The sequence below is a fragment of the Pararge aegeria genome, chromosome 3, assembly GCF_905163445.1.
Source record: "Pararge aegeria chromosome 3, ilParAegt1.1, whole genome shotgun sequence".
Lineage (NCBI taxonomy): Eukaryota > Metazoa > Arthropoda > Insecta > Lepidoptera > Nymphalidae > Pararge > Pararge aegeria.
The window spans coordinates 10,963,335-10,975,935 of NC_053182.1; the positions used below are offsets into that span (position 1 = coordinate 10,963,335).

At 42.8% G+C, this 12,601-nt stretch overlaps 1 protein-coding gene across 1 annotated transcript in view; it reads left to right on the forward strand.

Annotated features, from left to right (window-relative positions):
- The first annotated feature begins 8,870 nt into the window (after positions 1-8,870).
- Positions 8,871-12,601, forward strand: part of LOC120635700 (ankyrin repeat domain-containing protein 39-like) — a 154,037-nt gene continuing 150,306 nt past the window's right edge. The window contains exon 1 of the mRNA XM_039906833.1: positions 8,871-9,072. The gene's annotated coding sequence lies outside the window, so the exon portion shown is untranslated. The remainder of the gene's footprint in view (positions 9,073-12,601) is intronic.

Consider the following 12,601-nt stretch of genomic DNA (forward strand, 5'->3'; position numbering starts at 1 on the left):
GTTCTAATGAAGCGTACCTCGTCGGAGGAAGTCGCACGTCTACAAGTGGAAAATTCCAAGCTTGTAGCAGAAATGGCGGAGCTCCAAAAAGAGCAGGAAAAGATGCGGGCCGATCTGTTGAAACTTGGGCAGGAAAAAGGGCATGGAAGGGCCTCTTCAGAGCCAAAACAGCCTGAAGCAGAATCAGAGCAGTTTCGACTGCTCTTAAAGGAGGTGTCAAGTCTTTCTACCCGCTTTTCGGTTATTGAGGGGAGAGTACTGCGCCCACCACTAACTGCGGATCGAAATAGGGTTGCAGGATTAGTGGCACCTTCGTTTGTAGATTTGGTCGGCGACCCCAAAACAACAACGCTGTCCAGTCAGAAGGCTCCCCCGAGCTGCAAGGAAGCTACCACCTCCACCAAGGGGAAGGGCAAAGGGAAAGGTAAGGCTACTGCTGCCCCAACCATATCTGCTAATGTTGCGGCGCAAGAAAGCGCAGGCGCTTCTGCACCTGTGGATGGCCAATGGCAAACAGCTGGAGCAAAAAAGGTGGTCAAAAAGAAAAAGAAAAAGGCTAGTAAAGCGGCAAAAACAGCGGCCGAAAAAGAGGTCAAGCAGCAGGTGCGGCTCCGTACCCCTCGCTCTGCGGCTGTAGTTATAACGCTGCAACCCGAAGCCAAAGAGAAGGGCTTCACTTATGCCGAAGCTCTTGCTAAGGCAAAGGCCGAAATAAACCTCAGTGAACTCGGCATTGCGGGCATCCGATGTAAGACGACAGTAACTGGTGCCCGCATGCTAGAAGTTGCAGGTGCCACTAGTGGCCCTCAAGCCGATGCTCTTGCTGAGAAGATGAGAGCGTCCTTACAATCCGTGGGAGTGAAGGTCTCGAGACCCACAAAAAGCGCTGAGTTACGCATCGTGGGTCTTGACGACTCGGTTAAGGTTGAAGAGTTGGTTGCTGCCGTGGCAAGGGTTGGAGACTGTTCCCCAGCCCAAGTAAAGTCAAGCCCAATAAACACAGGCTTTACTGGTCTGGGGACTGCTGTTATTAGCTGTCCTGTTGCTGCGGCTAAAAAACTTGTTGATGGTGGTCGGATTTTAGTAGGATGGGTGTCAGCGCAGGTCAAAGTTCTGCAGCCTAAATCCTTGAGGTGCTACCGATGCCTCATGGAAGGGCATGTCAGTGTCCACTGCACCTCGAAGGTTGACCGTAGTCAACTCTGCTTCCGATGCGGTCAGCCTGGGCATAAGGCCGGATCATGTGAGGCCACACCACACTGCGTTTTGTGTGCGGATGTGGGCAAGCCGACGGAGCACCGAATGGGCACCAAGACCTGTGCCGCACCTATACAAAAAAGTAATGCCAAGTCAGGTAGAAAAGGAGCCAAAGCTTCCATCCAGATGCAGCAGGGCCGAGACGTTGAGGAGGAGGGGAGTATGGACTGTCATTAATGGCTCCACATCTTCACTTCCTACAAGCGAACATTAACCATTGTGCAAGAGCTCAGGACTTGCTCCTTCAGAGCATGGCGCAATGGTCAATCAACGTTGCAGCGGTTGCTGAGCCGTACTTTGTTCCTCCGAGTGACAACTGGGTGGACGATTTGTCTGGCTCAGTGGCTCTTATATTAAGGGCTGCTACAGAATCACCGTCCTTCGAATGCATTATACGGGGACGCGGATTCGTAGTCGCAAAAACAGGTAAAGTGGTGGTTGCAGGAGTATACGCCTCACCAAACAGTCCCCTGGCTGACTTTGAGTCTTTACTCGGGAATCTTGGAATCGTTGTCAGTCGAATTCACCCTCGTCCTGTGTTTGTCCTCGGCGACTTTAATGCTAAGTCTTCGGCTTGGGGTTCCTCGATAACGAATGCGCGAGGAAGAATACTGGAAGAGTGGGCGATAGAGCAAGGCCTAGTCGTCCTCAATCAGGGTTCGGTTCACACGTGCGTGCGTCAGATGGGAGGGTCGATAGTGGATGTTTCATTTGCTAGCACAGCTGTTTCACGGCGTGTGCGAGAGTGGCGCGTGATGGCTGAGGTGGAGACATTATCGGATCACCGATATATTAGGTTCGTTCTCTCACCCTTAGCGTCAGACGGTCAGGTACGTGGCCTAGGTGACGGCCCACGTTGGGCATTAAAGCGTCTCAATAAGGAGGCACTCCTGGAAGCTTCTATCGTGCAGGCCTGGGCCTCTGTACCGATTAGGCCTATAGACGTAAATGAGGAGGCAGAGTGGTTCCGAGAGGCGCTGTCGCAAATTTGCGATGCGGCGATGCCACGTGTCCTGCAACGCCCTGCAAGACGTCAGGTGTACTGGTGGTCGCAAACAATTGAGCACTTGCGTTCTGCTTGCGTATTGGCAAGACGCCAGTACGCCAGGCACCGTAGGAGACGTCGCCGTAATCAGAATAGTGCGGCTATAGAGGCGGAACTGTATGAGACATACAGAGTGACAAAGCGGGCCCTTCAGACGGCCATAAAATCAGCCAAAGTCCAGGCCTACGAGGAGCTATTGAAGACCCTCGACGTTGATCCATGGGGGCGCCCTTATCGGCTGGTAAATGGCAAACTTCGACCTTGGGCCCCTCCTATTACCCAGAGTCTAGATCCACAACTGTTGGAGGATGTGGTGTGTTCCTTGTTTCCGTCTAGATTGGAACACACCCCGCCACCGATGGCTCCGCATTCCGGACTGCCCGACGCGGATGATGACGACATTCCCGAGGTGACCCGGTTTGATTTGAGAGTGGCGTTGCGACGGCTGCAGGCTAAAAACACGGCCCCGGGGCCAGATGGAATACCTGGCCGTGCCCTGGTCCTGGCTATAAAAGCTCTTGAGCCACGATTGTTAGGGCTCTTTTGCGCTTGTCTGGAGCGGGGCCAATTTCCACTTCTTTGGAAAACAGGGAAACTAGTCTTGCTCAAGAAGGTGGGGCGCCCGGTTGGTTCTGCATCCGCCTACCGTCCCATTGTGCTATTAGATGAGGTCGGTAAACTTTTGGAGAGTATCATCTCAGAACGCCTCGTCAAGCACTTAGAAAGGGTGGGGCCAGATCTAGCGGACAATCAGTTTGGTTTCCGAAGAGGTCGCTCTACAGTAGAGGCAATAATGCGCGTAAAAGCCATGACGGAGGAAGCATTTCACCGGGGTGAAGTCGTCTTGGCGGTGTCACTTGACATCGCCAATGCCTTTAACACCTTGCCCTGGAGTTGTATTAGGGATGCACTCGTTTATCATCGGGTGCCGAACTACCTCCGCCACGTGATTGAGGCCTATTTGGCGGATAGGGCCGTCATATACCCGTGTCAGCAGGGATGGGGTAGACGCGAGTCTTCGTGCGGTGTTCCACAGGGGTCTGTGTTGGGACCACTCTTGTGGAACATCGGTTACGACTGGGTGCTGCGTGGTTTGCTTCTTCCTGGTGTCGGCGTTACATGTTACGCTGACGACACATTGGTAACAGCTTGTAGAGAATCGTACCCCCAGGCAATTATGTTGGCTACTGCTGGAGTTGCACAAGTTGTAGGCAGGATCCGGAGGCTGGGTCTAGAAGTGGCGCTTAATAAGTGTGAGGCTATGTTTTTCTACGGATCTCGACGCGCACCACCTTCAGGATCCCACATTATTGTTGATGGCGTTCGCATCGGTGTCGAGTCAAAGATGAAATACTTGGGACTCGTCCTCGACAGCCGATGGGACTTTAGGCAGCATTTTAGTAGGTTGGTTCCTAAATTGATGGGGGCTGCGGGTGCGCTTGCTCGTCTGTTGCCCAATCTTGGTGGTCCAAATGACTCATGTCGAAAGCTCTACATGGGAGTCGTGCGCTCAATGGCTCTATATGGAGCACCAGTGTGGGCTGATACCCTGAAGGCCAGCAACGTCGCAATATTGCGTAGACCGCAGAGAGCGATGGCCGTCAGGGTAATAAGAGGATATCGCACGATTTCTTTTGAGGTGGCGAGCCTCCTAGCCGGATCTGCACCTTGGGATCTCGAAGCTAAAACCCTCGCCTCAATACATCAGTGGAAAATGGAGGCGCGAAGAAGGGGCGAGGAACCGATGCTGCGGGTATACACGCGTCAGATCCTAATGGCGGAATGGAAGGGACGCCTGGAAAATCCCAGCGCAGGGCATGCCACTATAGCGGCGATAAGGCCCGTTATGGAGGATTGGCTAGGGCGCCACCATGGTGCCCTATCATTTCGGCTGACGCAGATACTAACCGGACACGGTTGCTTTGGTAAGTATTTGTGTCGCATAGGTCGGGAGCAATCGCCCGGTTGCCACCATTGCGATGACTGCCTCGAGGACACGGCGCAGCACACCTTAGAGGTGTGTCCAGCTTGGGCAGGGCAGCGCCGTGCCCTCGAGAATACGGCAGCTGGTGGCCTTTCGCTTCCAACTATAGTTCAAACTATATTACGGAGCGAGTCAGCGTGGAATACTGCTGCCTCTTTTTGCGAGGAGGTGATGTCCGCAAAGGAGGCGGCGGAGCGAGACAGAGAAAGAACATCAACACTCCCCTCTCGCAGGAGACGAACCGGGCGCCGGAGAGCAACCAATGACCTCCGGCCTCCATGAGTTGTAGGCGCGCGGGTGGCGAATTAAAGGGGAAGTTTGCCACCCAAATAATGACAGGCCTAAGAAGGTGGCGTGCCGTGTAGTGTACGCCTCTCTGGAGGATTTGGCAGCGATCAGGCCAGTGATGATAGGACCCGCCACGCACTGGGGGGTCAAAACCTTGGCGAGAGTGCGGTGAATACGCAAGTGAACCCCGTGCTCTCACTTATAGGGCTTTCGAGGGACACACAGAGTTTTTAGTGGGTGCAAGTCCCACATAACTACTCCGTTTCCCCAATGGAGTGGTATGCGTCAGGCATTTTCTCTGTATAAAAAAAAAAAAAAAAAAAAATGGTAGTTTCGTCATGTAGGTACTTTACTAGTAGTTATATACTAAACTCATTAATACCCAAAACCAAAAACTGACAGTTCCCGCAGGATTTGTGAAATACCGGAATTAACGTGGACGAAGTCGCAGGCAACAGCTAGTGTATTATAAAGCAAATTTTTAAATATTCTTGCAGTAGTTGTTTAAAGGTGGTAAAATGATACCCAAACGTTACAAACTTCAAAAAACACTTCATGTAACTCGGCTGGAATTAATGCATTGAAATGAAAGTTTTATGTTATGTAACATATAGAAAACTTTTCAATATTTTTGTTGTAGTTGATTGAAGTGTGTGAAACGTGGGCGTTACCTTGTGACATTTGATGACACTGAAAGCTCACATTTCAATACTTTAATTTGAGTTAAGTTGTTGTCAAGTTGATAGCATAGTGTGCAAAGTCCATTAGGCAATTTTTTTCCAAATGGGAAAATCATTAGCAGCACATGTTTCTCCAGCCTCAGACACTGAACCCTCTAGACGTAGTTTATAAATATTTACATACACAAATACTTTTCTTAGCGTTATTAGGAATTTGGGCATCGAATCTGGTTTTGGTACTCATATAGACGGTTTCTTTTTCTTTTTTTTTTGACCTTCCTGGCGCAGTGGTAAGCGCTGTGATCTTATAAGTGTCAGGTCCAGGGTTCGATCATCGGCCGGGGCATTTTAGGAATATTTAAGTTTTTAATTGTCTCTAGTCTGCTATGGTGGGTGGCTTCAATCCACGACCACCGTACCGACAAAGACCTTCCGCTAGGTGATTAAGCGTTCCGATATGATGCCAAGTGAAACCGTTTGGTGTGATATAAATGGCATACCCTAAAAGGTTGGCCTGCTAACATCGTAGACTTTATCATCATTTACATTGGTTAAGGCAGAGCAGAATACAATTGTCACCTCCCTTACCGCCAGTGGCGTGCACAGGAACTTGAACCAGGGTAAGCATAACGGAGTAAAATGGCATAAAATGGCAAACTCCTCCTTCGCTGCCAGTTATATGAAAATGTTAGGGTATTCAGTGCTTTTGTGCATGTATGAAGTGCACGCTACTGCTTACCGCTTAGTTAGCTTACCGCGGGTATAGTAGCTCCGTGCTATTACTACCAGTGAATGCGATCACCAAACCGTCTACTCAGCGTGGCGATAATGGGCAAATCTTCCCACTGGAAGAGGCTTTTAGTCCAGCAGTGGGCTGGGCTAATGATGTCGGTTGAGAATACAGTCAAGGGCTAACCAGTGAAATAAAATGCTTGATTTTATGATACAGATATCCTGTATATACGTCCAACACCAAAAAGATACCAAACACTAACAACCGGTCTGCCATTCTGGAATGACGAAGTAATCAAAGAGTTGCGTTCTAGATCTTTCCCATAGGAAATATATATTTATTTTAATTCTTTACTTGTACACCACTACTCAGGAATATAAAGGACGAATAGGCAGCCTTATCGCTTACATGCGATCTCTGCTGGGCAACCTTAGGATTAGGACTACAAGAGCGAGAACAAATAGGTGGTTTGCACTTATTATAAACCTTCATACGAATACACAAACATAAATCACACAAATGAAAAAATATAAATTTATATAAAATTAATAAACTAATTATTATGATATGCTAAAAATTATAGCCAAGAAAAAAATACATATCTATATATAAATAGTTATGTATATGATGAAATGTGCATCATTTCAGGATAAAAAGTAGCATTTCATATGTATTGCAATTTGCAAATGAAAATAGCTTATCAGATTTTTTACGCAGACGAAGTAACGGAAAACCGCTAGTCTATCATATAAATGGAAAGTCATCGGAGTTAGTTAAAAAACTTTAAAAATTATACGTGTAGCATACGAGTAGAGAATGTCTTACATTCTCACTTATTTTAATCAGATTTTCAATCAGATTAATTAAGATTCCGTTATGGATAACATGTACCTAAGCCTTAACTAATTAATTACAGGTACCTATACCTGTGCTATAATAAAGAGGTTAACTAATTGTAATTTGTTTGCGCACGGAAAAATTTTAATTACCTTTGCTGATATTTTAAAGGATCATGCTTACTCCATTTACTTAATGTAAATATATTCGTAAAATCCAAGATAGCATATAATCCATTAACTATAACTTGTCTTGTCCCTGTATTATATAGGGGACAATTTGTAGTGAATAGACTGAAGTACATCCATAGCCTATTCGAGGCACAGGAGTCGTCTCTCATAGTCTCGTAAGAACGGTTTTAGAGCATATACCTACCACGCTGCTCCAAGTCGGGTTGGTGAGCTTTATCGACTGTTACCACAATTAAGTGTTAATGACCGGAACCGACGGCTTAACGTGCTCTCCGAGGCCTCCTCTAAATTCAAAAAATTCAAAAAATAGTTTTTTATTTCATTAATATTCAAATGCATTCCTTTGACCCTTTCAAAAGTGTGTTCACTCAATAAGAACACGAACGGAAATATTCGCATAAGTGCTTATCTGCATAGTTGCGAATATTTGGCAGCGAATCAAAATTATATAATGAATGGAAAAAATATGGTTTTAATAGAAAAGGTTTATTGAGATGGGTAGTCTGTCGGCAATCAAAGACGCTTTTAATTTCTTAAAAAAAAAGAGAATATCAGACTCGCGCACGCATGATCCTCACCTAAAAGAAACGTTTCAATAATTATTGTAGAAAACCAGGATCCAAATACTAAGTTTGTTTATAAACAGTTATTGTTGATTTAAAAAAACTGTGCTTGTTATAAAGTATAAAGTATACCTAGCTTTAATTTTATTGTAATACTCGTATATACATATACATTCGCATACCAATTCAACCCTGTATTTCTGATTATTAGCTTCGGAAACTTCTGAGATAAAAGTTCAAGATTCGGTATAAGAAATTTATAACTATCACTAAAGCATACAGTGCATTGTGTCCAAAAACAGTGAAAACGCCCCGCGCACATCTCACTTCACATCCGCGGAATGTTGCTTACAAACTTTTCCCATTCTCCCCATTTTATGTTAAACGTTTAGAACATTAGAGGTAAAACAGTTACTGTCAACTGCTAAATAGAATTAAGTGACTAACCGCCTGTTCGAGAAACACTACTAAAGTGGAGTGGTTCTTGATGCTAATAATAAATAAATATTTATTAACCACAATAAATAAATTACAACATATTACAAGAGGACAGAGAAAAAAAATATATATTTAATAATTTAGGCGTCAACAGGTCACCTACTCAGCTCTGTGCCGCAGCACCATGGCAGTAAATGCCAAGGAATACTACAACGCTGATTTTCAGCAGGGACCAAAGGCTACATTCAGTAGCTACAATATTAGTCGTGTACACGGTTTCTGTATGTTCTTCATTCTCTTTCAATTATTTCTTAAGCGATAAGAAATTATTAAAAGATAATAAATTATAAAGGAGTGGAATGGAGATTATGTAAAATAATTTAAAAAAGAAATTATTTTGTATTGAACAAAGAATTTCTTTTAATTATATGAATTACTTGCTAACGCAAACTATTAGGTAAGTTCTCAAGTAAAGTAAAGTAATTATTCGGGCTATTGTTTGTTTTTCCACAAAATGTTAACGGGCTAACCAGTTATCTCATAGCCCTAAGTGGTTTCTACGCGAAATCGTACAGGAACACTAAATCACTTAGCGGGAATCTTGGTATTTAAGGTGGTAACTAACAATGGCCACCACAACAGACACACGACACCTCTCACCAGAACAGACCAGAGAAAATTCATAAATTATGAACGCCCAAATTGCCCTTGCTAGGGTTCGAACCCGGGATCGTCTACTTGAAACCACAGCGCTCCGCCAGGGAGATCGCAAAAACTGTTATAAGCAAACTACCCTCCTACTCCTTATCGTACACTATCAACTACATTAGCAGTGTGACGCGAAAACCGCTTTAAGTTGGTATTGGACACCTTCGCGATCGGTCGTATGTAATTGTGACTGTTAGCATATAACCCCACACTAGAATGTGGTGACGTCGTGAGTGCTACGGCTATACCGATGCCGGTCGGATACCTACCTCGAGGTGTCTTCATAGTGACGTTGATATGTGCTGTGCCTGTGAACTGTGCTAGCGTGTAGGTCGTGGACTTGTTCAGGTTAGTGGTGCATGATTCACGTTTTCTTCTTCCTAGGTTCTAGGTTCAGCCCATTCACATTGCCTGGATTTTCTCATTTAAATGAATTGATATTATATTCATTACTTACAATTTTGTAAGTTTGCTGCGTATATAAATTTTATTATAAACGAGAATTAGAAGAGAAATGTTTCGATTTCAATTTACTCTTACCGAAGTAACAATAAGTTATGATGCTGACTCAATTTCCGAAATTTAACAACGCTATTTTGTTATATGTACTTTGAGCCCTAAATAAACAGATGGATGTATTCGACCCTTTTCTGATATTACGTACAATTTCTGCTTCGGTCGTAACGAGATGGTTTTGTACAAAATATTTCTTCAATTCTAGTATAGGAACGGTTTCGCAGCTACTTTTACGTGCTATTAAAAAAATACGTTGTAACGATGTGCCAGCGAACAATGTTAATAGTGATAATTGCGTAGTTTTTTTTAGTTTTTTTTTTTTACAAAAACGTTAAGCCTTGTTGATAAATTACCGTGAACTTAGTTAGTTCACTGTAAAATTTCAGAGAACTTGCTCACAAATTTACTTTTTTTACTTTTTACAGTATTATATGCTTATAAAATACCAGTATATTTTTAAAGTAAATAGCACAATGGGTACAGTTTTTGTACTGTAGAAAAATGTAAAAAATATCGAATTACCGTCGGATGTGTACGGTTAATAAGCCAGATTGAGGTTATTTTTTTTAATTTTAAGAAACACTATTTGTAGCAAGATTAACTGGATAACAAAATTCCGCAATCATTTGTTAGATATCATGGTTAATTATTATCTAATAAGGTATATTAACATTAAGTGGATCTACAAGGATAATGTTTGTATACTCATTACCTACAAAGTATTGTCTGTGTTTTGTAAGTAGGGATAGGAATGACGTTGAAGTAAGATGTTGATCTTTTTATATTAGACGATAAACGGACCACGATTCATTCCTATTCCTACCCTCGAGGTATCAACAGTGCTAATAAACATTACACCTTAAATTACTTTTTCTTTAATATAATTCCACTACCGTACTTATTCTATTACATTATTGTGGAATTCAATTTTTATTTCTACTTTAATTATACTAAGTTTAATGATAGTCTAGCCGCAGTGTTCTTACTTAAAAAAACATCTAAGCTCAAGTGTAACATTATCTACTATGCAAGAACATTATTCATAACGACTTATACACTGGTTCGAAGTATAAAGGATTTAACCGGCAAGCTGATCCATTTTTAACTACATGAAAGCTTATCGCGTCGAACAGTTCTACCATTTTACGGCACGTGGCTGATCACACGCAAAACTTGTCACAATGTAGTTACCGGAATGTTTAGTATGTTCGGCAGCTGGATAGTTAACGTGATTGCTTTTAGAATTTGAAATACGAAATGTGTTTTTATATAAAACATGTATTTAATATGCTAAGTTGCAAGCTTCTAATAATTATTCTCATCTGTCCTGTCGGGTTTAGATGCGCACCACGAGGTAATGATGTTTACCCGTTTTTTAGTCTTATTTTCATAAGAATCATCACCATCATTTCTTCAGCAAATTGACGTTACTTCTACTCCTCTACTCTTCTTCTTAATTGCTAAAATAAACGCACATGACTTAGAAAAGTTAGAGGTGGGTGCTAGGATTCTACCTCGCCACACCGAAAGCGAAGTTGAAATCCTACCCACTGGGCTATCACCGCTTCCGTCGCTCATATAAATAGGACAAGTAAATATTAAACAGCAATATCTTCTAGCGCGCCTCTTAACCCTACTGGAGTCTGTCTGTAATCAAATCGTGCAAGTTAAAGTTGACCTACTTCCTGGTTTCCAATTGAGATGCATATGTAAATCGCATGACAATGCAATATTATTATGAAATGGAGATGCTCTGATGACCAGAGCCTTGACGATAACACAGGCTAGGTTGGATATACTAGGACGCCACCAATTCTGTATTCAGATAAATTATTTTAATTCCAAATTATACTTACTAGTATACTTGTACCCAATGAAAAACCTGAAATCGCATTTGTGTGCGTATTGTTTTAATTTTTACCAACTTAAGAAAGCTTGTTTTTTTTTAAATGTTTTATATAAAATGCTTGTCTTATACTTTTTCCTTATGCTATTTCTTAGATTTCTAAAAATTACCTTCTTAGACCATGAAATGGGTTTAATATAAAAAAATAAGTGTGATTAAATAAATAAAAAAGTGATTTTCTTTATGTCAGCATCATCTCATTTCAACCAATCGACGGCCACAGCTGGACATAGGTCTTTTTTAGGGAGTCCCACAATAAACGGTCCTGGGCCGCTTGCGGCGGCTCCCAGCGACTCGCCTGATGTCATCTGACCACCTCGTTGGGGGCCGACCTATGCTGCGTTTACCGGTGCGGCTCTCCATTCCACCTTAAGACCTCAACGTCGTTTCTTTATGTAAGTGTGTTTTATGATTTTCTTACCAATTTAAAATACACTTTTTGCTTAAAGGTAAGGTAAGAAAAAATAGACTTATCACCATCTCAAGCAATTATGTCTATCGCTTAACAATCTACGGATTTCCACATGCATACAAGTCGAGGTGACGGCGAGGTTTGGGCACATAAGTGGCGCGCCGCATCTATGTTTCTATAGAATAACTAGGCAGTACGCTCACTAACAGCGTCGTGGCACCGTAAAGTCAAAGAGGAGGCACCTCACATGGACTCGGTTATGGGTGCACCCAAAATCTTCTCCTTTTCAAATAAATTTCATGTACATGTGCAAGTACGACTTCATCCTCTCATGACGAAATGTTGAATGGAACGTCTCAAGAAAGCATAACCGACTGCGACTTGATTCGATCTAAATATTGCGCTTCGGAAGTACCGCGACGTCGCCGCCACGCCGCCACGATGCGACTTTTCAGAGCGACACGCATAAGGCTTGTGCCCAGTAACCCACTACGTGTTTATTGTTTTATACTCACAACTTGTTGTGTTAGTAGTACTGGTTCTTTCTTCTACGAAACTCATTATGATAAACTATAGATACTCCGAGCTAAGCTCTCTTCACCGTCCGCTAAATATCTCTGAACTGTCTTATGTTTCACCATAATATTTTCTTATACCAACTCTACTCAAATTTGAGCATTAAAAGTATGTTGAGTTCTGAAGTCAGGGATCATGATTCGATTCATGAGATCATGAGCCATAAATAATCAGATCAGTGCTCACTCGAAATACGCATTGTTTGAAGGCACGCGGAGAAAATTCGCTTTGTTTACACCTTAAGTTGCTTTAGTACGATTAAATTCGTCTTGGCATGATAGCTATAAAACGAAGCGACGCATAACAGTGTTCATTGATTCCACTCACATTAAAAACTTCTTGCACGGAAAAATACTAAAGTAACGTTTATACTTAGTAGATGTAATGAAATCATCATTATCATTTTAATTATTTTTTTTAATTTTTTTCAAAACAAACCCTTTTTTATTTGAATATGACTAAATTTA